Below are 26,942 nucleotides of genomic sequence, written 5' to 3'. Positions count from 1 at the left end.
TTCCCTCTCTATTCACCGGCGGTGTCTTCACACTACAGACTGCAGATGAGAGAGAGGCGCACTGCCCTGTGACGTCGCGAGCGAGCGAGGGACAGAAACGTTTCCGAGAGCGCGAGGAAGGAGAGGGAGGCTCCGCGAGCCGTCGTCGTCGTCCGTGTTCAGCTACCCGTGTTTCTTTTTTTTTTTTTTGCCGATATTACATCATATATATTCAGTCCTGACTGGCTTCCACAGAGGATACTCTCATGAGCCGTTTAATTCCCATAGATATTTGGTATTTATTTTTTACCTGCAAGTCTTTTAGGCGACGGAATCGTGGCAAGTGCGCTAGCGTCTGATGTTCGTACGATCTGCGTTAACCGACAGTCCGTCGGAGGTGTGTAAACAGTAGTGTGTCTCCGTTTACGTCTAATACAACTCGCAATCGCTTCTTTTTTGCGTGTGCGATTTATTGTATTTGTTGTCAGTCGTTGTAATCGAGCAATACATTTAAGCGAAGCACACCTGTATATCTTGTTTTCTAATTTTTATTATTTTATTGTTTTTATTTAAAACTATTCGACTGTTATTTAAGCACACGAATATTTAAAAGCAATTGTGCGTGGTTAATCTCGCACACAAGCGACGCACGCAATATTAATCGTACGAGAGCAATTTCACGCGCACGGAGACGGAAGTTTAATACGAAGCTGTGCGTAGTGAACGCCTAGCGCGAGCAATTAAAAGAGCATATTTATTTACCTGTCGTCTTACTAGTACGCACACGTGCACACGCACACACGCACAACGTCGTCTATATCAAGCAGCCCTCAAGGACCACCTCCACAGACTGTACCCAAAAGAGCCTGCACGACGCAGTAAGTAATATAATTGTGTGCGGTAATTGTTCTCGTCAGGGGTCTCATCTACCTTATAGTGAAACCATTTAAATGAATGTGTTTTTATGAGGTTTCTTTGCAGTTTTGAGCCAACACACACATACGCTGTGCTCAGAAACACCAGCTGATGTAGTGTAGAAATCCAACTAAAGCGTGGTTTCAGTGGGCCCTGCAGCGTAACTGAGGGGCAAGTTGGCCTGAAGTGTTTTTGAGGACTTCTCGAGTCGCTGTCCGCGGTGCTGAAACACATGATGTAGAGCAGCGTTTCTCGATCCGGGTTCCGCGGGAGCCTCAGTACTGCACATTTTGTATGACTGCTCCAAGACCTAAATTGAGTACAAATTCTGTAAATAACTGACATATTTAAAATACAATACATATAATTTTACTGTAAATAAATTGAGGATTTGAATCGAAAACGTTTGGTTTTGCACTGCTTTTTCACATTGTGGCCTCTAAATAAAGTATTTTTGTAAGCCACCAAAGTAATTTGTACATACCAACTCCTAAAGTATTTGGTGTGGAAATTCTGTAAAATATTGTAAATTTTCAGTAATGAGTCGTAATAAGTCTTCATTACCTTATTTAATTTTTTTTTTTAAAGAGAGATTTAAGATTGAATACCACGCACAGGATCTTTTGTTGTGAAATATAAAAAAATATATAAAAAGTTGTAAATTATAGTTTTTTTGTTTGAATTATTATTATTGTTATTATTATTATTATTGTTATTATTATTATTTACCGGTAAATACTTATGATGTTTAGTTATAGTTTATAACATCATAGTCAGGTTGCATGATTCTTATGCACTGAAAAAAAGTGCAGAAACAATTCTCACAAATTAATAGTGCATGTCACAAACAATTACTAAGTATCAGGAAAAGTAACAAATTGAATTAAATGTGAAATTTTGAAGTATACATACCGAAATAGCATTTTCTTATAAAACACACTCAGTATTTACAACTTAAATAAAATGAAAATATAAAATAAAATAAAATAATATAATGCTTCTACCATCCTCGGTGTATTATTATCATTATTATTATTATTATTATTATTATGTTGAGATTAGCATAAGGGAGACAGGAAAGCCATCCAAAACATGCATTTTTCAGGAAAAGTGTTGAGAAATTGGAGGGCCTCAACACAACACCGTTTGGATAAAACACCTGTTTTAATTGATCATTGATCAGTAAATTGCTCTATGAAATGAAATGAGTGTGTCAAATAAAGGAGACATCTGAATGATGCAGTGTTGGAGGGTCCTGCAACAGGAACCCTGGGGAAAAAATGGTTGAGGAACACTATAAAAAAAGAGAGGCAGAGTGGTTTTGATTGTTGTTTTTGTTGTGAACATTGATGTGAAACATAATGTGGGGTGTTGTGCTAGAGTTTTGAAATTGATTGAAATGTATGCTATGCATGAGTGTCCGTATGTGTTTCATGCATTGTAAAGAGTGAAAATGTGCAGTTGTTACCGATACAATTAATTTTATCTGATCTGACACAAAAAATTAAGTGTATTGAAGCAACCTAATATTTAGTCATCTTAAATAATACTTTTGACTATTTGATTTAGATATTACAGCATGAGGCAGATTGTCAGCGTGTTGAAAAATTTTCAAAACATTTTACAGTGGTGTCTGGATGGCCAATTCTGAATGCCACACTATTACAAATAAAGATTCTTTATCGGCATCGATGGTTCCATGAAGATCTTAATATTCATGGAACCCATGGATTCCATTCCACAAAAGGTTCTTTGTAGTGGAAAAAGATTATTTAAAAAATGTTCTTCAAACTAAGAAAAAAATTATTCTGTTAGAATGTTCATAAAAAGGCTCTTAAAGGAACTCGAAAAGGCTTTTCAAAGGTGTCACTGCAAAGAAGAAATAAAAATAAATAATAAAAATAAAATAAATCAAACATTTTGGAACCTTTTTTTTAAAGTTTTGTTGATGTTTTGTATGTATTCTTGCTAGTACTCAGAAGCTCTTAGAATAAATCACTTAATTTGTGTTAAGTCATTTGTTTATTATATGGCTGAGTAACAGAAACATTGAGGTCCTCATAAAGGGGCAGGACCACTCTTAGCCTCTTAATTTCTTCTTGAATTCTGTTGAACATGTCCTAAACTGTGTAGTGTGAAATTGCACTATTTAAGAGTGTAATCTTTTGAGTAATGAAAGTGGAAACGATGTGTCAACTTCAATACAAATGGGGATATAAAAAGGGAAAGCTGTCTGTGGGTGTATGGTCTTCTGAAATCTAATAGGCTATTCCTGGGCTGTTATACAACAATCCTGTGGAATCATGAGACCTAATGACCTTCATAATATCTATTATCCCATACAATTAGAGGTCCACAACCAAGTTTAACAAGTGGGTTTGTCTTTCTCCAAACATAGGCCTGTAGGTAGGAGGGTGAAAGGTCACTCATCAAGCCAAATTACTTTTGTAGGTTTTGTGCTCCTCATATACTGCCTTAACAAGAATTTTTTGAGTTGCATCTTTGTAAAATCTTCCATTGTGAAGCATCGCTTTCTATTCTGTCCGTTTTATTTAAGCAGTACTTTTGTGGCATTTAGAAATTAAGACAGTAAGTGCCAACTTTCAGTCACTGTTCTATTTCACTGATGCCGCTGGTGCATGTCTGGTATATTTTTGTTATTTCTGAGATGTTCTCCTTGACATTGTAAGTCATTTGATAGCTTTGTGACTGATGCACCTGTAATTTAAGCATAGGTTATTCAGCCTCACTGGTACTATGTTATGTGCCTGGTATTTCTTTGAATGCTCAAAGAATCAAAATGCTAACAATCAGATCTCCTTTATAGCTGACACATACTGCAAAGTGACAGTCAACCTAGTGTGTGACTCACGTTTGCAGCTTCATTTAGGGTTTTAGTGTTAAATACCCATGTTTGTATCCATTTTGCCCATCATGTGTAGACTACTGCGCATTTCATCCATATATGTGTATGAGAGTGATTTATTTTCTCACATTTGTGTTTGGATGGTATTTCTTACTGGTATTATGAGGAATTTGTCTCTCTGTTGAGGTATTTTTATTGCAGTCTGTCTTCATGCAGGTGTAGAGTGTCTGGAAGCATAAATGGAGTTAATTGGCATTTCCATTGCGTACTACTTATGTGTTCATCAGCAAAATAAACCCCCCCGGGGCCAGAGAGTGAGTTAACGAACACTCTTAATTAGAGGAATGATGAATAATAAAGTTTTTTATCATGTCCATGTGGATCTCCTGATGGAAAGCTATTTATGCATCTAGATCAAGGGACTTGCAGCAATAAAAATACAGTTAGAGAAGAAGATATACAGATATCCAACTTGCATTGGATGGATGGATGGATAGATTGGGACACAGACCGAATGCCTATTTGGTTCATCAGTTTAAACAACAAGATGCAGTCCTGCATGTTAATTACTGTAATTGTTTGAAGAGTCAACAATATATTTACCCAATGGTCAAACATTTTGTTTGGATTTACAAATAGTTTGTGAAAAAGATCATGGCCTGTCGAAGCATGTACACAGTGTCTGCTATTAATGTGAACGTGAAACAGTGTTCACAAACCGCACCGTTGTCAGTTGGCTATTGAGTTTATTCATTGGCTGGATCATTAAATGTGTGCATATGGTGCCTAGCGGTTGGAGGCGAAGGGTTGAAAGTAAGAGGGATACATAGCATCATCTGAAAAGGAAAGTCATTTCAGATTCAGAGGCAGACGAGCATGTTATGACAGTTTGATGGAAGTTTACAAAGGCAAACATTTTTTTTATTATGAAAAATGCACACCAGTGAATCATGCACAATAAAACCAAGAATTAAAAAGCATTAAAAAGTAAATAGCATCCATTTCGATTTGGTGTTGACTAAAAGGACTTTGCTTCAGCAAATCCCATTTTGGATCGCCTTCACGAGTGAAATGCCATCACGACCTCTCAAACATTCACCATTATTCAAAGTGCAAACATTGAAGCCAGGGGGGCAGCAACTAGGTTAATTTGAGGTTATTTAAAGGTTTTAGGTGGAAATCATCTGAAACGCACCCACTCACCTTCTCAGTTTACTTCCCTAGTTTGCTACACTAGTTTCGCTTGGTTGAAATTGCGATTGTTTTCCAGTGATCCAATACTGGCCCCCACTCAATCCCAATGCCCAGAAAATAAAGTCCAGCTGTCCCCTCTTAAGGCCCGTTCACACCAAGAACTATAAAGATAAAAAGTTAAAAAAATTGTTCTGAATTTAAGAGAACAGTGGAGTTAATGTAAATGTAAAATGTAAAATGACCTCAGGTATCCAGCGCTAGTTTTGACAACATTGTCGTGCCTCATTCGAAGTTGCAGTGAAAGAGACTGTGTTGTTTTTATTCTACTACACTAAGTTAGCTAAATCCACTGTTAGATTTGAAAAATTACACTAGCTAGATTCACTGTTTAGATGCTAGTCATTATTCTTCTTGGTGTGAACAGGTCTTTTCCAGCAGCCCCAGTTTTAATATTGCATTGTAGAACTGTTCCATGCATGTTTTTTTCCCCCCCGACTCACACCGCCTTGAAGATGGAAATGTAAAGTCATTTCAGAGGTGTAACAAGATATACAATTTCGATTACACATTACAAAGACAAACAATCTTTCCTAATACGTCCAGGAGTGTCCTTTAAAGGTAATTCAAAAAAGTTCCACCAGGCTAAAGTCAATTCTGATTTGTTGTCAATAATTTTATTGTTCACGAGCTGGTAAAAAATAGTTCTTTAAAAGTGATTCCAATGATATCGCTCCTCTCTGTCATTATCGTTATAGCTGTGGAGTGGACTCTAATGACTGTTCTAATGATTAGAACAATTATTGAAACTATAGTTAGTTGCCGTTATCCTCCTTGGTGGACTGACAGACAGAAAGTCTTCTGACTGGCTAAACAAAGATTCCATCCTCACATCTTTGTAGAGACTAAGACTGTCTGAGTGATATTTCAAGACACCTAATTCAGTGAGATCAGTCAAACAATGACATTCTCTTCCTGAAAGTTCTAATAGATCCCTTTGAAATGCTTTAAGAAAGTAGTATTCCAAGCATAAACTTCAGCATAGGTATCACTTAAAGTGACTCGGCGCTCTTCACTTGTATGCAGATTAACACAGTGAGGTGATTGGCCAACTCCTGCAGTAAACACACGCTGTGCTGACAGACAAGACGGATCACTGGAAGAGGACACTTCACCAGGACATCCACTCTACGTGATTGCAAACTAAAGCCAGGTGAAGATATAGCTGAAATAACTCCTTGGATCAAGAGCTGCTTCAGCTAACATGGCCATTACAGCGGCACTTTAACAGTGAAGAAAGCCTCGCTGATAGACAGGCTAATTAACTTGTTCCTCACCTATTTGGTTTGAGGTTTGTAACCATTGCAGAGCGGTGCGGTGAGCATTCAAATTACTGGAGGCTTGACAGATTGAACTGTGTTATGGGTTGCAGTGCACAGCCGACAGGTAAATGCACTTCATTGAGTGACGTGAGGTCAGGACAATGAGCCCTCAGAGGATGAGGAACAGACAGTGCCGCGATGATTCCTACACCTTTCTACCTTCTTGCCCGCCCACTCTGATTCACAGACATATACTGTAAGGCCTCATCCTTATGCGCTTTCTTGTTTTCGATTCCTTACTCTGTTTATGTCACATACAGATTGACTGATATAACTCCAGGGTTGAATCTGTTTGGACGGATGCCCAGCAGGCCTCCTCGACACTCCTTATATCACTAGACATGCTTTGAGGAAGCCCTACAGGAAATGCAGTTGATGCAACCCATGCTGCTTTTGTTTTCCTGTTGTTCTGTGTGAGCTTTCACTCTCGGTGTGATGCTTGGAGGTGTGACACTGCTGATAAACCGCTCTCACTATCGCACAAGCACTGAACCTGCCTGCCGCAGGGAGGAGGAGCAACTTAGCGCATCAATGGTGCTTTGAAATCCAGAGGGTTAACTACCTAAGCCCATTCTTAGCCTTTCCCAGCGGTAATTTGTATTGCAAGCTCAGCTCGAACACTCTATTGAGACGCTAATATGATTCATATCAATGCTGTAATCCCATCCCTCATCACCTTCCATCTCTATTTCCTCTTCCACTATCTCTCAATTCCCAATTCTATTCACCATCTCCTTCCTCTCCACATCTATCTCCAGACCTGGTGTCTGGGATTTGTAGATAGTGGCTGCAAAAATAGTCTATTTCAATGTGGCATATTGATTTTTTTTTAAAGACGGACAGTGTGAGAACATGAAAGCAGTGCTCTGTCTGTATGTTTGATCAAGCTTTTCTGTCAAAGACTTTACGCAAGCCTGTGGATTTTGGCTTCAGTGTATGGGGGAAGAATTATTTTCTGGTTTTGGACTAGAAAAGCATACAAAAAATATTATAAATAGGAGGAAAGTAAGAACTCTATAATATTAATTTTAAAAATCAATGACAAGGAACAGCTTCAGTGGCAGAATTGATTGGAGTCTATCAACTATATTCAGTGTGTGGACGCAGTTTAAAGCGATGGAGCCGTTTCTGGTGCACAGGTCAGAGAAAGCCATTTCAGCTCAATTTTGGCCGTCCTCTGAGAGTGGAGAAGAGGATGTTGTTAGGAAACTGTCCATCAGTGCTGAACCTTTACTCTAGAAGTGTTCTAGTGACTGCTAGAGTGGGAACACTTTGTCACATCAGGAGCCGATCGAACACAAAGTTCCTCTTTAATCTACAACACCACATTTCAGATCCACACTTTCAATGCAATCACAAGAATTCAACAATACTAAAACTACATTTTTATATTTTCTGAAGAAGTTTTGAGTTGTTCTTGCCCATGCGGTATTCACTGCCATGATGGTATGTACCGTAATTTTTCAGACTATAAGTCGCACCTGAGTATAAGTCGCATCAGTCCAAAAATACATCACGATGAGGAAAAAAACATTTATAAGTCACACTGGACTATAAGTCGCATTTATTTAGAACCAGGAGAAAACATTACTGTCTACAGCCGCGAGAGCGCCCTCTGGCAGCTCAAGACGGTAATGTTTTCTCTTGGTTCATTTCTCTTGGATCATGTCAAATAAATTTTGAGAAATAAGTCGCACCTGACTACAAGTCGCAAGACCAGCCAAACTATGAAAAAAAGTGTGACTTATAGTCCGGAAAATACGGTATGCAGATGCTAACATGAATGATAACTATGAAGGTTTTGGTGCATTGCTGTGTGGTTGCTATGGTGTCCAGGGGTGTTGCTAGGGTGTTTTGGTTGGTTACCAAGGCATTGCCCATTAGCTGTGCCTTTGTTATGGTGTTCTGCGTGGTTGTTAGGGTGTTGCTAGTATGTTTTGGGAGGTTGTCGAGACATTACTACTGTATGTTGTGTGCATTGCTACAATAAATTGTTTTGTGCACAGTTGGCAGGGTGTTCTGAGTGGTTGCTTGGGTGTTTTGGTTGGTTGTCAAGGCATTTCCTTGTTGCTATGCAGTTGTTAAGGTGTGCTGTGCGGTTGCTAGTGTGTTCCCTTCTGGGTTTTGTCAAGATATTATTATGTCGCAATATGCAGTTGCTATGGTGTTTTGAGTGCTTGCCAGGATGTTGCTAAGTGGTTACTTAGGTGTTTCTTGTGTGTTCTGGGTGTTGCCATGACATTACTGTGTAGCTATACAGATGCTGACATAATATAAATGTTTCCGTGCATTGCTGTGTGGTTGCTAGGGTGTCCAGGGAGGTTGCTAGTGGCATTGTCCTGTTGCTATGCAATTGTTACAATGTTCTGTGTGATTGCTAAGGTGTTGCTGGTATGTTTTGGAAGGTTGCCAAGACATTAATATGTTGTGCACATTGCTACAATACTTTGTTTTGTGCGTTGTTGTGCAGTTGATCGGCTGTTCTGGTTGGTTGCCAAGGCATTGTCTTGTTACTATACAGTTGTTAAGGTGTTCTGTGTGGTTGCTACTGTGTTCTGGGTTTTGTCAAGATATGATTGTGATGCTATTCAGTTGCTGTGGCATAATTATAGGTTGCACTTTATTTTACAGTACGTGTACTAACATGTACTTATAGTGTACTTACAGTGTATCTAAGAAAGTTCTGGTAACACAAGGTAACTACATGGGTTAGGGTTAGGTTTAGGGGTAGGATCAGGGTTAGTACCTAGTTATTACATATTTATTGTAATTACTATAGTAAGTACATAGTATGTACATGAAGAACAGTAAAATAAAGTGCTACCTAATTATATTTATATGCAGTTGCGAACAATATTTTGAATGTTTTTGTGGTCGTTATTATTAGTGTGACCTGGTTGGTTGCCAAGTCCTTGCCATGTTGCCGTGCAGTTGTTAAGGTGTTCTCGATGATTGCGAAGGTGTTGCTAGTATGTTTTAATAGGTCGTCAAGATATTACTATGTTTTTTTGCATTGCTATGTAGTTGCTATGACATTCTGAGTGGTAGCTAGGTGTTCTGGTTGGTTTCCAAGGCACTTTCCTATTTCTTTGCCGTTGTTAAGGTGTTCTGCGTGGTTGCTAGGGCGTTGCTAATGTGTTCTGGGTTTCGTCAAGACATTATTTTATTGCTATGCAATAACATATTATGATTTTTTTGTGCAATGGTAAGGTATGTGGTTAATAGGGTGCTCTATGAATGTTTTGTGCATTGCTATGCAGTTGCTAGGTCATTATTATATTATGTTATGCAGTTGCTAACTGTATTGTGAATGTTTTTGTGGTTGCTATGATGTCATTAGTGTGTTCTGTTTGCCTGCTGAGGCATTGCCATGTCGCTGTGTAGTTACTAGGGTGTTGCTAGTGTTTTTGGGGGGATTTTCAAGAAATTATTACGTTTTGTGCATTGCTATGCGATTGTTAGGGTTTCCTAGTTGGTCGCCAAGGCTTTGCCCTGTTGCTGTGCAGTTGTTAATGTGTTCTAGGTGGTTGTTAGGGTGTTGATAGTCTTGACATTGTTATGTTACTACACACTGCAGTTGCTAACTGTGTTATGAATGTTTTTGCGATTGCTAGGGTGTTATTAGTTTGTTCAGGTTGGTTCAGACATTATGTTCCATGCAATTGCTAACATATTAGTATTTTTGTGCATTGTTCTGCGGTTGCTAAGACATTGTTAGGCTGTTATGCAGTTTCTAGTCTGTTCTGGGAGTGTGTAAAGATATTGCTATGTTGCTACGCAGTGTTCTGAGTGTCTTTGGCATGTTATTTTTTCAACATCTTCTGCAAACTGATTTAATCATTGACTTTGGGCTTACATCAAGGGAGAAAATATACAAATATATATATTTTATTAAATAAATATATAATTGTTTTATCATTTTCGGCACAGGTTGACCCATCTTACTATAACAATTGTTTAAATGTTTTTACTGGAGAACAAGACAAAAGTACTAATTAAGAAAATTGTTTTTTGTGGTTTAAGGGTTTGTTTAAATACCTAACAATATGTATTAGCAACTGTAATACTCAGGCTTTCCTTGGCAAACATGGCTAATGACATATTACAGGGGCTTTGCCACTTGTTTAGAGCCTTTCATTAGTATGCCTAGCCTGTGAGACGCACTGTGGTGATGTGCTCTCTTATCAGGCCCTTACACAGGGACTCAAACGTTTGTTCAGCATTATTCCCTTAAAATGGCTGATAATAGGCTTCGCTGTGTGTTTTGTAAAACTACGGTATGATTAATGGCCAGCTGTTGCATTGGACGTTGACTCTGTGGCCAGGTTTTCTCTAACATTATGCTAACATTATGGTTTTAAAGCTTAAAATGTGGCTGCGTTTTGCAAAGATAATGGTGTTTGTGTCCTAAGCCAGATTTGCACAAGAGGGAAGGAGAGAGAGAGAGAGACAGAGAGAGACAGAGAGAGAGAGAGAGCGAGCTGGCAATCGATGGTAAACCCAAGACCAGATGGAGATAAGGAGCAGCAGGAGAGAAAGAGAGTGGGAGAGAGAAACTCAGGAATCACAAGGCTCATTTTAGCCTACATCCAGTAGTAAAGGATAGTAAAACCTGAAATCACCTACAGTATGCTGAGGTGACCAGACCATTGTGTAATACCAGCAAACAGTTTATACAAAAATAGAAGAAATTGTCTTAAAAAAGACATAAAAATGCTTAAGTTTGTGTGAGGGTTTGGCTTTGTGTAAAAAAAAATATTATTATACACTACCGTTCAGCAGTTTTTTATTTATTTATTTTTTTATGTTTTTGAAAGAAGTCTCTTATGCTTACCAAGGCTGCATTTATTTGATAAAAAAAATACAGTAAAAATGAGGAATCATAAAAAGCTATGTAACTTTGATTGTCAAATTGTTGGATTCCCTAATAAAAACATTTTAAACAAAATACAGTAAAAACTGTATCCTTGTGAAATATTATTACCATTAAAAATGGTACATTTGTTTCAGATGTAATTTATTTTCTGGTGGCAAAGCTGAATTTTCAGCAGCCATTATTCAAGTCTTTATGGAAAATATTATACTTTTTTTTTTTTATGATTCTTTGAAGATTAGAAATGGAAATGTTTTTAACATTATAAATGTCTTTACCATTATTTTTGAACAATTCACTGCATCCTTGCTGAATAAATGTAATAATGTCTTTAAAAATAAAAATCTTTCTTAGTCTTACTCAATATTTAAGCAACGGTCAACGAAAAGTCAAATAATAACTATAATAATAACTAATAATAATAATAAAATAACTTACAGGTTTGGTTAAAGCTTAGAAAAAAAAAAATACTAAAGTATTTTACTCGGTATTTCTATGGCCTTTCTGCCAAGTATTGACCATCCGTAAAGTTGGAGGATATAGATTGTGGCAGTGACCTTATATTTGAGGTACTTTGTAGTCTGAATGAACTTGCTATTTAATTGTTCCAGTAGTTGGCTCGAAATGACTGTGGGTGTGATAGACCAGCTGAGGGTAAGAAAAAGGAAGTGAGGAAGGAAGTGACTAAGCTAATAAATCTAGTGACTGAACAAATCAGCCTCTGAGCTAATAGGAAGATTTATTAGTCTGGTTTAAGTGTTAAGCACAGCACTGCAAATAGAAGCTTCGCAGCAGTTTTCAGTGTTCAGAAACAACGCAACTAACTTTTGGTTTCATGAAATTATTTAGATACAGAAACAGATTCATACGGATTCAAGTGACACTATGAGGTAATAACAGTATTATTTACGTATCATGTTTTTATAGTATATTATGTATTTGTATTGACTGAGCCTTTAATTTAAAATTTTCAGTTTTCATTTTCATTTTAGTTTAAGTTGTAATCATTTTATTGTGTGCTTTTAATGTATTTGAATGTCAGTTTTAGTTTAGTCATTTTATTACTCCAGTTAAGCAGCATTTTTGGTTTTCGTCTCATATTTATATTTTATTTTTCGTCGGCTTCACAAATGTGAAAATGTGCACATTGTAGCGTATATGTTGTTGCAATATCTGTCAGGAAATTTAATGTATTATATTCCCCCAAAAAAGGCCAGAGGTGCTTTTGTCAAACTGCTGCTTTAAAAGTATGAAGGGAATTCATTTAAGACAGCATTTGTTGCACTCTCCAAATTCTTATTATCATTGGCTGGAGGCCTAATTTGACCCAGAATGCATCAGCCCCAGTTTGCTGTTTGCTTTGAGTGTGTACATTTCCCCTTATCACAGGTTTAGTTTGTTGGCTCATGTTTGTGTGTACACATAAATCTGTGCGTCGGTCACCACAAAGTCTCCGCATGCCATCATTCTCTCCACGCATTTGAGTGGCTCACACTCTTCATTTTCATCACACACAATAGCACTGATGGCATAGCCGTGGTGGTTAAAGCTGACTGGAGCTGCCACAGTCATGCTTTTGTGTGCATCACATGCTTTCCACTGCAGCAATGTGAATATGGTGCTGCCTGCTCTATGCTTTGAGTCGAGGTACAATACATTCCAGGTGGCCTTTTAAAGCCTAGTGGCGGAGGAGATGAACTCAGGCAGCAGGGGCTCCCGCAGATTGTGGAGTTCCTTCAAAAGGCCTCTTTGAAGGACTTGCCACCTGCTGGAGAGAGAAATGAAGAGGACTGTTGCTTTTATTCAGACTCAACTCGGCTAGATGAAGGACAGGTGGAGTGAAGAGAAGGGTCAGGAATGAGGCTCTTTATGTACGACTAGAATCTCTGTTGACAGCATGTAAATTAAAACTCTCAAAGACAAGTCAAGGAGACCCAGGAGCCCTTATTGTCAATGTTAATGTGATACTGATGTTTTTCATCGAATTAAGCCAAAATGGTCCAGTCCTGCTCATGGAGGGCCATGTTCCTGCTGAGTTTAGCTCCAACGTGTCTCAACACACCTGTCTGGAAGTTTCTAGCAATACTGATGACCTAGGCTGAATTTGAAATTGCTATGTAGTCTGCAAAAAAGAGAGAGTGTGAAAAGAGTCAGAATTCACAATATTCCTAAGACAGTAGGCAAAAACTCCATGGATGACCTGCTATTTCCAGTGAGGTTCTGAAGTGAGAATCCAGTGGGATGAGTAGATCTGTGAATGGCAATGAACCGACAAAAGTGACGCTGAAGGTCACATGACATTGACAACATTGCAAATGTTGTATATCTGGACAATGTTCGCGCGACATTCATTCATATTTAATGGAACACACATTTTTAAAAAGATTCCGAAGTAATTACTCCTTCAAAAGATTTACCTCCTCAGAAACTGTATCTTTTGAAGGATGTTGACTTCAAAGGCCACACCTATGAAGGCTGTGAAGGTCGAACCGAGTCAGATATTTGCTTTGAAACCCAAATACTTACATTTACAAGTGTAATGTAATACAGCATTTTGTTTCTACTAAAAAACAAAAACCTGTCATCATGGGTTTGTGTTGAATTTTGGGATAGTTTGGGCTGCAAAGGATACTCTTGTTGTAACTGTGGATAATTGGAAAACAAACAATGTATTTCGAGGTAGGTGAAGGGGACTTCAAATTGGGACAGCCTTCATCGTGACGCTGTGACGCATTAGGTCTTCCAATGCAGACTTCAGAGGATGCAGCCTCTAAATTGGGATGTGTGATTTCAGACATCCTATGATTAGCTGGTTCAGGCGTGTTTAGTTTGGACTGAAGCTGAACTCTGCAGTTTAACGGATCAGAATTGGTCACCCTTGAAATAAACAGGCTATTTTTTTTTACTGCAGTGCATTTAAGAAATGCATCCTTCATATGTAAAATGAGCAATAAAGCTTCGGGCGAGCTGTGGGTTAGCTGTCAGTCCAATGTAGTTTTTAACTTCATCATCCCACTCTTTTTGCAAAGCATGCATCATTGTAGCAGGATCATAAAACAATCCAAGCCAAAACGTGCCGCTCAAACTGTAAAGATCAGATGAAATGATCACTATCTAGTTAAAAGTCCTGATAGTAATGTCTTCAGAAGGAAATGCAGAACCGCAGATAAGTTGATGGGCTTGGAGGTTGTCATACCACCCGTAAAATGGAGTGACCTTCATGCTTGATTTTCATATGAATCAATGCAGAAAAAAACACCAAATTATAAAATAGTTACATATTCTTATAAAACCAGGTTACACTGTACTCACGACACAAGAACACCAGTAAACCTTCTTGCATTTATACCATTATTCTCTATTTATAACAACTTTTATGTGTTTGGATGGGGGAAAAAGTATATTATTCATACATACACAGACCTCAGTTCACCTTAACCAGGTATAGCAGGCTGAACATTCAAATTAAGTCATTCTTTTCTTGGCAAACACCCTTCCTTTTGATGCAAATGAGGCTCATTATAGAATGTGCCTGATTTACAAACATCAGCACTATTCTCCTATAAATGGGGGATTTTTGGAAGGGATGCTTTTGTAGATTTTCTAGTAATCACGGCAGCAGTAGTTGTAGCTGGGCAAAGGTTTTTCAGAAGTCTTTTAAACATCCTACAGTATTAAATAACCTCAACCTGAAAAAATATCCCATTCAGTCATTGTCGTGGTGCATTTCTATGTATAGGGCACATTATTGTCTGATGCAAACTGCAATCATCTCTAATTCTGTGGGTGAGTTTGTTGCATTTGCATAATTCCTTTAGTAAATCAGGTGACAAAACAACACAGCACATGCATATAAGCAATATTATCAGTGGGTGCAGTGTTCCACAGTTTCACACTTTTAATTCCCCCCTGACCCGTCGCTCTTTTCCATGCAGTCACAATGAATGGAGCTCTAAACCGCCATAGAAGTATCATAAAAGTGGCCTTTATGACTGGTGTGCTATAGTCTCCAAGTCTTCCGTGTGAGAAACAGACCGAAATTTAAGCTGTTTACAACATCCTCTTAATGAGGAATGTTCTCTTGCATATACTTTGAATTGAGGCATGAAGTCTGGTCCAGTTTGCAGGTTTTTCTGGCCAAGAACCGCCCACTTAGACAGGAAGAGACCGCCTGACAGAATGACAGATGGACTTTGTGATCAGAAATGTTGTCCATCCACAAAAATGGATAATTTAGCACACATAACCAAGAAAACAAGTTGTTATATGCAATGCAGTTCTGCGGATAACTAGATTATTGACTACTCGGGACATTTTATATAGATTTCAGGCAAACTGAATGCTTGAAAGTGCCTTCTCAGTCTCAACACATCTCTATATCCAAGGGGTCTAAAACATTGTGTGCATTTACCCCGGAAATGGCATAGATACTGTCTAATCAGATTGAGTCAGCACTTGCCAGTTTTGTGTGCAGTGTGCATCAGACAATCACTGAACAGACTGTGGGCGTGCCGTCTGAGGCTGAGACTAAATGAAGAATAACCAGAAAAACGTCTGTTCATCACATCCATTGTACTACAGCATGAACATTTGACTGCCAACCTTAATGGTATTTTAAGGCTCTTCTGATGCAAAGAATCGTAAGACACTTAAAATAAAAAAGACACAGTGGCCGTTGATCTCGCGTTGGTCTCTCTTTGTCAATCATATGCCACTGTCAAGTAACGCTGCATCTGCATGTTTGGGACGTTGTGGCCTAGTGGTTAGAGAGTTTGACTCCTAACCTTGTGGGTTCGAGTATCGAGCCGGCAATACCGCGACTAAGGCACTGAACCCCCAACTGCTCCCCGGGCACCGCAGCATAAATGGCTGCCCACTGCTCCGGGTGTGTGTTCACAGTGTGTGTGTGTGCACTGTGTGTGTGTGCACTTTGGATGGGTTAAATGCAGAGCACGAAACCTGAGTATGGGTCACCATACTTGGCTGAATGTCACTTTCACTTTTTAATTTCAACCTTTTCAAGGCAACATTGCAAGTATCATTCATGGAAGTCAATCCCATTGACAAAAATCCCGCAAGAGAAATGTTGACTCATGTACTGTACTTGGATTTCTAATTAAAAGTCAACGATTTATGTTTGTGTGTTATGCATGGTTATGCGAAGTAAAGCATCGGGGCATTAGCTTGTTAGAATTAGCAACATGCTAACATCAGACTCTTTTAGAAAAGAGACTCTAGGAGAAAGGACACAGACCAGTTATAGAAAAATGAATTGGAGACATCTTAATGTTGAATACATCAACAGTCCCATCTTTAAAATGGCAAATCATCTTTCTGATAGCAAAACTAACTTTTGATAGCAACACTACTTATGTTTACTCTAGCAAGCATAAGTATTTAAAAGAATATACTCAAGTATGGACTGAATGTAGTGTTTTTGGACACTTACAGTACTTCAAGTTCACTGTAATTAAATTAAAATCTATTTGTTTAAATTTATATTACATGCAAATAGCAGAAATTTAGACCCACTTAAGTAGGATTTCTTTATACGTCATTTTGTAATTGCTTCTACTGTATTGTTCTGTTGAAATACTGTATTCTGACAAGCATTTGTTAAACTAAAATATAATTGAAAGTTAATTTTACTGAAGCTTGTAAGACATGTATTTAAACATATTTGTAATTACAAATTTGCAGTTATTAAGATGCAAATAAGTGCATTTAAGAGATGTTAAATTTAAATGTAATACTGAATAACATGATTGAAATTCTAAACAAGTAATTTACATGTGTTTTGTTATCAAAATATATTTAAAAAGTGTTAAAACATAATGAAAATGTACTTAAGTACAACTATTTTAGTGTGTTAAAAACAGCCATGAATGTGTGCTCTCTCTAAGTGTCCTTAAGTGGCTTTTTATTTCCTTTATTAAAAATACAGTTTTGTAAAAAAATAAATGTGCTTTTAAGGTTTCATTTGAAGTACACTAAAAGTGCACATTCAATACAAAATATGCTTTTTCATCAGAGATGTTACCATTTATGATTTGAAATAAATGACTGAAATCTAATATTGACAACGTTTAAGTAGGCAGAAACTCTGCTCACACAGAAAAATAGCATTTCAGATGCGTCACCAAGATGGCCTCTGAGTAATCAGACTCATTTTTGCTTTTAAGACTGGAATCCCTTGTGAAACGTCTATTAAATCTGCTTCACATAAGGATCGCTCTTTCTCGTGGCACACGTTCAGTTCAGTCAATCACAAAGCTAATATAAATGACAGCTAGGATGCCGTAGAAAGAAGCTGCTTATGTAAGCACTAGACAGCATGACAGCACTCTTGTTTTTCTGTTTTGTATGCATGGTAGCACATTACAGAAACTCCTGTTGAAATTTCACTGTGCGGTTCCTGTAGAATAGATGAATTACCAGAAATGTCAGAGAGGAAAGCGGGACACTGTCACACCCCTGTGTTAATATGTGTGTGGTGTTGTGAGGCTCCGGGCTTTAGGCTTTTATGAGACACTCTGTCAATAAGCCGTCTGTTACACCTCACACTCATGCCTCATGGCACTGATTGAGGAATTACAACGTTGCATCTTCTCTCTCTCTCTCTTCCTCTTTGCTGCCGGTGGCCTGCGTCTCTGATCTCTGTAGGCGTGTATCACAGCATGGGTTGCATGTGTCCTGTTGGGTTTCACTCGTGCGACTCCATGGGAGTCAGTTTATGTTTGTGTCGCGCTGTTTCCAAGAGTGTCTTTGTGCTTCATGTCTCTCCAAGTAAAGTTTTTTTCTCTTTTTTGGCACTATGAGATATGAGATCTTGAAGCTGATACCCCCCCCCCCCCCCCCTTAGTCATAAAGTACTTTCAATTTTATGATGACTCAGTCAGGACGTTTCTAATAATAAGTCTGTGTGCTATAGGTTTGTGATAGTATATTATTTGCTTTAATTACATGCTCTTCGTTTAATTAAATGAAAGGGGGTTTGAGCTCATAGAAATGAGCACTGGGTCTGAATTTTCTGAAGATTTAAATGAATTTTAGACCTTAATAATTTTTATTCAACATTTTTTCCAGATATGAAAATAATAAATAAATGATGTGTGACTAGTAATTCTTTTTTTTTAATTAATATATTTCTGTAATCATACAATTTTTTTAAGAAAAATATACAGGCATCAACATATTTCCAAATTAAAAAAAAAAAAAAAAATCACAATTGTTCATTTATTGTAACACGTATCATAAAATTTTTATATTAGTGTTACCAGTATTACATCATCATCAATTTTGTTTAATTTAGTGCAACATTTATATTGGATGTATGTGTACTGTATACATAAATGATCCCAGAAGTCACTTTTGTTGCAGTCAACACGATTACGCATTCTATGACCACAGTCATAAAAAATACTGAATAATTGTGAATTCATATATTATTGCTAGACTCCATAAAGATAACGTGTAACAAAAAATTTTGTCATATCTTTACGTTAACATACTTTACAAATTTTGTTTTGGAGCTTTGATGCAGCCATCATCTTCTCATGGTGCAAACAGGAAGTAAACTGCTCTGGTCATGTGGCAATTTGCTCTTACCATGTGACACTGTTCATATTTAATTGGCACTTTATATTTTCCATATTTACAGAAAATGCAATAAAACACCAGTCAGAAACATTTTTAGAGCTTTATAAATGAAAACCTTCTTTATAGTGACTATTGTGACCGATGGGATTAAATTGGTTAATGTGGTTTAGCATTAGAGCAATCTATTGGCTATGATTAAAAATACATCATTTAGATTAAAACTGCTTAAATTAAAGTGCACACATACAGACACACAACAAATTTGAAAAAAAAAAAGAATTAAAAAAAGAAACTTTAGCAGAATGTTATATAAAATTAACTGTAGTCCATCTTTTAAATTATAGCTTAGAATTTATGTGAAATTTTATTATAAAAATAATTTACAAAAATTCCAAAGTTAGTGAAAATTCTGAAAAATGACCAGTCAGTGGTATTTTAATATTACTTTAGTATTACTTTATGATATTTATTATTATAATAATAGTATTATTTATTTATAGCATTTATTACTATTTTGAATTAGTTATTTTATATTTACATTTTTTATGCTATAATTTTGTTATTGTCAGACTTTGTTCCGTGTCTGTGTGTGTTTTCTTCCTCCCACATGCTCCATGTTTATGTTTCCATGTCCTTATTTGGTTATCTTCCTGTTCCTGCTCCCTGATTGTTTCTAATTTGAGTCCAGGTGTTCCCCGTTTGGTTTATATTGTTCCCAGGTGTGTCCCATTAGTTTCTGTGCATTTAAAGGGGTCATACTTTTTTTCCTTTCTCTTTGGAGTATTACAGGCTCTTGGTGCATAAAGAAGATCTGTAAAGTTGCAAAGACTAAAGTCTCAAATTCAAAGAGCTATTCTTCATTAAAGTTAAGACTTGTCCACACCCCCTAAAATGGCTCATTTGAACACGCCCCCACATCTCTACATCACTATGTGTAAAAACGCCACCCAGATGTTCACACAAAGAAAGAAGGCGTACCTTTTATTCTCATTGTAGTATTGTTGTTGCTGCCGCCGCAATGTCGTATATATGCTGTGTGTTTCACTGTGAAAGTGACACTACTTTGTTTGGCCTTCCAAAAGAGGATGATATCTGCTTCGTCATGCCTGGATCTGATCCGTGCTGGTCGCTGAGGAAATACATCAACTTTGTACTGTGGATCGCCAGATTGGCTTTCACCATGGATGAAGCAGAGTCCAGCCCAGGGTCGTCACATGTGATTGCCCCAAGACAAACGAATGCTCCTTCGTAGAATCCTATGGCCTCTGCTCACTCAAGGAGTGAGGCCTCCGAAAAGAGAACATGACCAGAAATCCTATCACTTTTATATTGGGTTTATGTCTCGTTGCTTCTGCCGGAAAGGGCATCAAAATATGTTAAGGGAGATAACATTTCCATCACACGATTGAGGTATTTGGCCAATCACAGCACACATCACTTTTCAGACCGATGAGCTTTGTAAAAATCAACTCGTTTCAGAAGGCGATGCATAGAGGAGAAACAATATACAGTATGTGGAAAATAATGTTTTTTTTGTTAGTTTTTTACCTTAAACTGCATAAACACATTTCATTATGCCAAATAAACCAAATAATGTTATTTTTAGCAGAATCGTATGACCCCTTTAAACCCTGTTTCTTGTTGGCTGTTACATGTCATCTCCCTTTGCACGCCATGTGATTCCACATCTGTGAATAAAGGACTGTATGATGGTAATACTAGTTCCTAGCTCATTTATTTTTCAAGTTTTAGTCATTTTAGTACTTAGACTTGCTTTATTTCTCGTTTTCGTTGAAGTTTTTCATGGAATATTTGTATTTTATTTTACTTCATTTTCAGATTTCAAATGATTTTTAAGCATTTTAATTTTAGTTAATAACAGTCCTGGAACCAGTTGGCTTTGGCATCATGATTGTGTCAAACCTGGTGCAACACGTGCATTATATTTAAATATATCAGTGATTGCATATGGTGTTTTTTGGAGATTGGCTTTTGCTTGGCATTTGATTTTATTCTACATATTGCCCATCTCCTTTTGTGATCCACAGAAGAAAGTGATACCACTTTTTTAATGCATGAAGTAAATAATGTCAGAATTTTTCATTTTTGGGTGAAATATCCCTCAAGAAACCTGATGAGGACACACAAGCAACCCATCCTGTGAGCCAGAGTCTGATGCCCAGCATTCACTGGTGTCCTACTAAACCAGTATCTGTATGTTCTGATCATACAAAAGTATTCTGATGAGTACTTATCAGAGCACTTGGTTTTGTGTGTATACAGTGGGGTTTTGAGGTCATCACAGTCTATTTGCACATGTGCTATTATAGATCCAGGCCCAGGTGGATGATACAACAGCAAGGCTTCACCCAATAATTATTGACTGTGTTATGTGCTGTGGCTTATTGGCTTCACGTTCTGCCAGCTTGAATTACATCCCTCAACGTCTGGACACGTACTCCACCAGCCGAGCTTCCAAACTCAGACATCTCCTGTGATTTTGGAGGAATTAGAATTGACATCTTTGAACTTCCCTCTGAATCCTGCAGATTTAAGCGCATTAACAGAGAAGGAAGGCGGCTTATGCTGAGATGCATCATGGAATAAAGAGTTGACCTCACTTCCGTTTGGTTTTCCTAAATGAATATGACCGTTCATAGCAGAATTGCCCCAGATAATACGTGTCCTTTGTTAAGAGGCACACACACACACTTCCTGTGCTCCTCCCACAAAGATTTTCATCAGTCAAGTTTTCAGACCTTCATTGCTTTTATCAGTTAGCGAACAGGTCGATGGTGAGGAGGAGGTCAGTGACAGTTTTCCATCATTCATTGTGCATTTCACAGGAAGTGACAGCAGACCATGTGTAGCAGCTACATTGGAGAGCGATTGTCGCTATCTAATATCTGTTTCCAAAGGGATCATCCCCATGAGGGGCATTTGATGATTCCCTGTTTGTTTTATTGAAAACCGTTGTAATTGGTGCTTTCTAAGGCATTCATCATTATCACTATGGGTCATAGATGAAACAGTTCAGTGTTAACCCCGCCCACAGCAGATTCTGTAGATTTTATTGGTCATACTGAAACAAATTCTAACCCTAACCTTAGTGTAGCCAGTGTTCGGGAAAGTTTTAAAATGCGCCATTATATCATTTTGAATATTGCTTTTCATGCAGTGTGTAATGTAGCTATATGTGAATGTAAAGCCGAAAGTGCAGGATAAATATAAAAGTAATTGTCTACTAAAATAAAGAATTGACTCTGAAAAGCCTAAACGAGTTGTCAGTATTTCGAAACCCACTTCTATTACAGCTTCACGTCACTGGGTAACACCTTTGCATAATGTCCACCTATGTTCTACATTGGCCGGCCGCAAACAACTTGACTCTTCTCTCAAACACTGTTGCTTGTTTGTGTGGTAAACATCCTCTCGAGAGGACGCTGTGTCCTATGCTCTTGAAAAAAGACTCAGTACCCACTTTATTTGGACCAGCTGGCTCTACTGATTCACAGCCTGTAAGAAATGATAAATAATAGAAGGGGTTTTTTTTGTATCGAGCTTTCAAAATACGGAACTATGGCAATGCGCTGTACATGGTAGACCAGTCACAACAGACCAGCCATCTGACCAATCAGAGCAGAGGAGGCTCTGAATCTAAGAATTGCTTTGAATGAATCATTTGAGAATCGTAGGAAAATTAGATGATATCAAATGCATATTTTGAGAAAACGTAAGCGTTTTTTTGACCTTGCATGCATGTAAACCTATTGTAAGAGACTCCCAAAACAATATTAGGAATTAAAAAAATGGCATAATCGGGACACTTTAAAAGTAAAGCTTTGCAAAATTGCGTTAATCCATAAAGTAACAAATTGCATGACTTTTCATGGAAAGTAATGCATCACAATTATTATTATTATTATTATTTTTTATTTTTTTTACCTGGCCTGCGCTTGCTTATTTATTTGTAATAAAAAAACATTTTTTTGCCAACTGTAAAGGCCCTTTCACATCAAAAGCCTCAGGTTGAATTAAGTGCCTCTGCACCTCATTCCCAATTTCTCTCAAATGGGCAAATAGGTAAACAAAGTAACTTGTCTTAGTTATGTGAAAACTCAGATATTTTGTTGTAAATTTAAAAGTAATGTGTAACAATGTAATGTACATAACTCACGTTACTTGTAATGCATTACCCCCAACACCGAGTATAGCGTTGTGTAACACTGTATCTTGATAGTATACTTTAGACATTCTACTATATAAGTGACTTTGCAACTACATCAACAAACTCTCATTACAGTATTAGTAGACTGTTAGGTTTAGGGTTAGAAGAAATTGACATGTAAAGTACTTGCATGTCTGTTGGGGGACCATCAAAATAAAGTGTTAGATATGAAATAGACAGTCTTCTAATACTCTAATGACTGGAAGCTGACATGTAGTTAAAAAGTTAGAATAGTTCAGTGTCTACTGTTACTGCTAGTAGAATGTCTAAAGTAGACTATCAAAATAAAAAGTAACCTAGCATTGGTTGTAAATCCTGAAAAAATAGCATGACTTTTTTTTTTTCACAATAAGTTCCATCCATGATATTTCTGAAGTCTGAAAAGAATCCATGGCATCTAAACTTTCTTAGCCCTGCACTCAAAGAGGCAAACTAGATGCAAGAGGCCGTGGTCTTTGCTGTTATGGGCACTTTTCAGCCATTTTCACCAAGTTAAACACCTGCTTTGCCAGGGACCTGCAAACAACAGCGAAACCAGCTTTTTTTTTTTGCAAGTTATCAAGAGACCAGAATATCACAGACCTAAAAGCCCAGGTGTACTGTATTTTCCACGTTCGGCTCGGTCTCGCACACAGCTGAGCACACAAGCTTTTCAAATCATACTCCATTGGCCAAGTGCGCACTAGTGGACCTTTGTTTTAAATTGGTCAAATCACTTGCACATTCACTATTGTTGGCACAAGTCTGGACACAAAAATCGGGCGGTACACAGATGTGTGCATGGAAATCAACAGAATATGCTGAAGAGGAAAAATTACGTCCCACAGACTGGAACATGAACAAGGGAACTATACTTTGTCTTAGGGTGGACTCCTTTAAACTTGGAACAGCAAGCAGTTCCACCTACAAACCACCCAAAATGTCCTAGAAACCACCCAGAACCCCTTAGTAATCACATAGTATTGTACTAAAAAAACACTCAGAACACCTTAGCATCTGAGAAGCAAGTATTGCGCTGGAAAACACTGCTCACATTTTCTTCTGACAATGTAGAAATGAACTTTAATCCAGTAATACTGATCTATTAGATTCAGTGTCAATGCTGCTACACTCTCAGAAAAAAAAAAAAGTGTGAAAATTGTACCTTTAGAAGGACAACAGCTTATCACTGGGGCAGCATCTGTAGAAGGACAACACTGTACCTTATTTACCCCTAAAATGTCCATAATAGTACCTTAAAGGGATCGTTTACCATCATTTACACAGGCCTGGCTCCAGAATCAAATCACTCAGGTGTGATTAGTGAGGGTGCTCTAACTATATACAGTGGGTACAGAGAGTATTCACACCCCCATAAATTTTTCACTCTTTGTTAAATTGCAGCCATTTGCTAAAATCATTTAAGTTCTTTTTTTTTCTCATTAATGTACACACAGCACTCCATATTGACAGAAAAACAAAGAATTGTTGACAGTTTTGCACATTTATTAAAGAAAAACTGAAATATCACATGGTCCTAAGTATTCAGACGCTTTGCTCAGTATTTAGTAGAAGCACCCTTTTGATCTAACACAGCCATGAGTCTTTTTGGGAAAGATGCAACAAGTTTTTCACACCTGGATTTGAGGATCCTCTGCCATTCCTCCTTGCAGATCCTCTCCAGTTCTGTCAGGTCGGATGGTAAACGTTGGTGGACAGCCATTTTCAGGTCTCTCCAGAGATGCTCAGTTGGGTTTAAGTCAGGGCTCTGACTGGGCCATTCAAGAACAGTCACAGAGTTGTTGTGAAGCCACTCTTTCGTTATTTTAGCTGTTTGCTTAGGGTCATTGTCTTGTTGGAAGATGAACCTTCGGCCCAGTCTGAGGTCCTGAGCACTCTGGAGAAGGTTTATCTTGGTGTCATCAGACCAGAGAATCCTTCAGGTGTTTTTTTAGCAAACTCCATGGAGCTTTCATGTATCTTGCATTGAGGAGAGGCTTCCGTCGGGCCACGCTGCCATAAAGCCCCGACTGGTGGAGGGCTGCAGTGATGGTTGACTTTCTTTAACTTTCTCCCATCTCCCGACTGCATCTCTGGAGCTCAGCGACAGTGATCTTTGGGTTCTTCTTTACCTCTCTCACCAAGTCTCTTTTCCCCTGATAGCTGTTTGGCCGGACGGCCAGCTCTAGGAAGGGTTCTGGTCGTCACAAACATCCTCCATTTAAGGATTATGAAGGCCACTGTGCTCTTAGGAACCTTAAGTGCAGCAGAATTTTTTTTGTAAACTTGGCCAGATCTGTGCTACAGTTGATGGTAGCAATTGATTTTCATAATATTTTTTTTTTTTTTTCATGGAAGCCAATGGCTATGGGGGAACTATCACTTTAAGTATACATATTACTTCTCTAAGGTACTACAATGCACCTTTAAATAGTAGATAAGGGACAAAGTTGTCCTTTTAACGTTACAGTGATAAGCTGCTATATACCCAAAAGGTACCATTTTGCCATTTTCTTCTGACAGTTTAAGCCATCCCCATTTTAATTCCCACATTTCATGCTAATTATCATGCTTGTACTATTTCTATGGTGGGTAATATTAGCTGCACAGGTGAAAACAGCTAATCCACACATTCACACTAGATGAGGTGCTGAGGAGACACTGCGGCGAAACCTTGGAGTTCACTCATCACCTCTGCAGTCAGATGGGTGAGAGGGTTCGTTTACAGAGGCGTGGGGGAGACAGCGTGTCACCGGGGGTTAAAACATCAAGAAAGTCTGAGAGCAGTCAAAGACCAAATGGAAGGAGGGTATGTGAATGGTTGCCTGGCAACAGAATTAGGCAGTTTTCAGCGTTGGTTTCTAGTCAAAAAGAGACATGCTTTGCTTTCAGTGTCCATATAGAGATGGTCACCTATCATTTACCGAGCGAATGTGGATGAATGTGTGCACGCCAGGGCTGTACCCACCATAATCAAAAGCAGGAGAACGTTTACACCCCAGTTTTAGATTTGTAGGCAAACATTATGTCTTTCTCAGTGACCAATGCCTAAAATGGTACCATTGGGTCTTATAAGGTGGTGTAAATCGAAAATGTGCAGGCCAGGGGTTATGGCTGTGATTTTAGCATTGCATTGTAATCAGGCTGCACTAGATACACTATAATGAGTGTGTGGTGTGAGAAACCGTTTGAGTGAAAGATTTGTTGTTTTCATGAGACAAGCCAGTTAAAAAGATGGAGGGGGGAAAGATTGAGAGTAATTGCTCTGTAGAGAGATAAAAGAAGACTGAATAGGGAGGAAGGAGAAAGATAGCAGTGATTTTGGAAGGATGCAATAAAAGAAACAATGCTGGCCTATAAAAAAGCAAGCCGGAGAGAGAACATGTAAGAAAGAGGAGGAGATAGATGAGAAAGAGCTTGCTACCAAGCCGTCAGTTTTACGGTTCAGGTGGAGTCCTGTCTTCATGCCACTGTCAGACTGTGTGTGTGTGTGTGTGTGTGTGTACAATACTTCCACCCCGCACTGCAAGCGCTTTTCATTAGCTTTATTGTTCCTAAATGTAATCCACAATATTACGCCTCACTTTGGGCCAATTCTAAAACAGAATTACATGAATTACTATTTCAGAATGCATTGTGATAAACTCTGTGAGAAAAAAATGGTGGATGAGTCAAGAAAAAAATACATATTTTTTTTTCAATATTGCATAGTATTGATAAAAAATGTAAATTAAATCCAAAGTGTACGTTTTAATCAAATATTTAGTGTGCTTTTAATGCTTATTAGAGTATCCTGTTGTTGCATGCTAACTTCAAACTCTCATGTGCTTCACATGAGGAACTCTACATGTATATACAGTGCGTCGCATAGGTTTATGAGGGTTCTAAATCAGTCACTTATGTGGTTAGATTTCTATTAGGATGATGCCT

The 26,942-nt window shown here is 38.0% G+C and overlaps 1 protein-coding gene across 2 annotated transcripts in view; it reads left to right on the top strand.

Annotated features, from left to right (window-relative positions):
- The first annotated feature begins 78 nt into the window (after positions 1-78).
- Positions 79-26,942, top strand: part of LOC127935685 (gamma-aminobutyric acid type B receptor subunit 1-like) — a 106,729-nt gene continuing 79,865 nt past the window's right edge. For both annotated transcript variants that reach the window (XM_052533781.1, XM_052533780.1), the window contains exon 1: positions 79-857. The gene's annotated coding sequence lies outside the window, so the exon portion shown is untranslated. The remainder of the gene's footprint in view (positions 858-26,942) is intronic.

The sequence above is a fragment of the Carassius gibelio genome, chromosome A19 (genome assembly GCF_023724105.1).
Source record: "Carassius gibelio isolate Cgi1373 ecotype wild population from Czech Republic chromosome A19, carGib1.2-hapl.c, whole genome shotgun sequence".
Classification (NCBI taxonomy): Eukaryota; Metazoa; Chordata; class Actinopteri; order Cypriniformes; family Cyprinidae; genus Carassius; species Carassius gibelio.
This window is presented reverse-complemented; position numbering and strand designations above follow the sequence as displayed.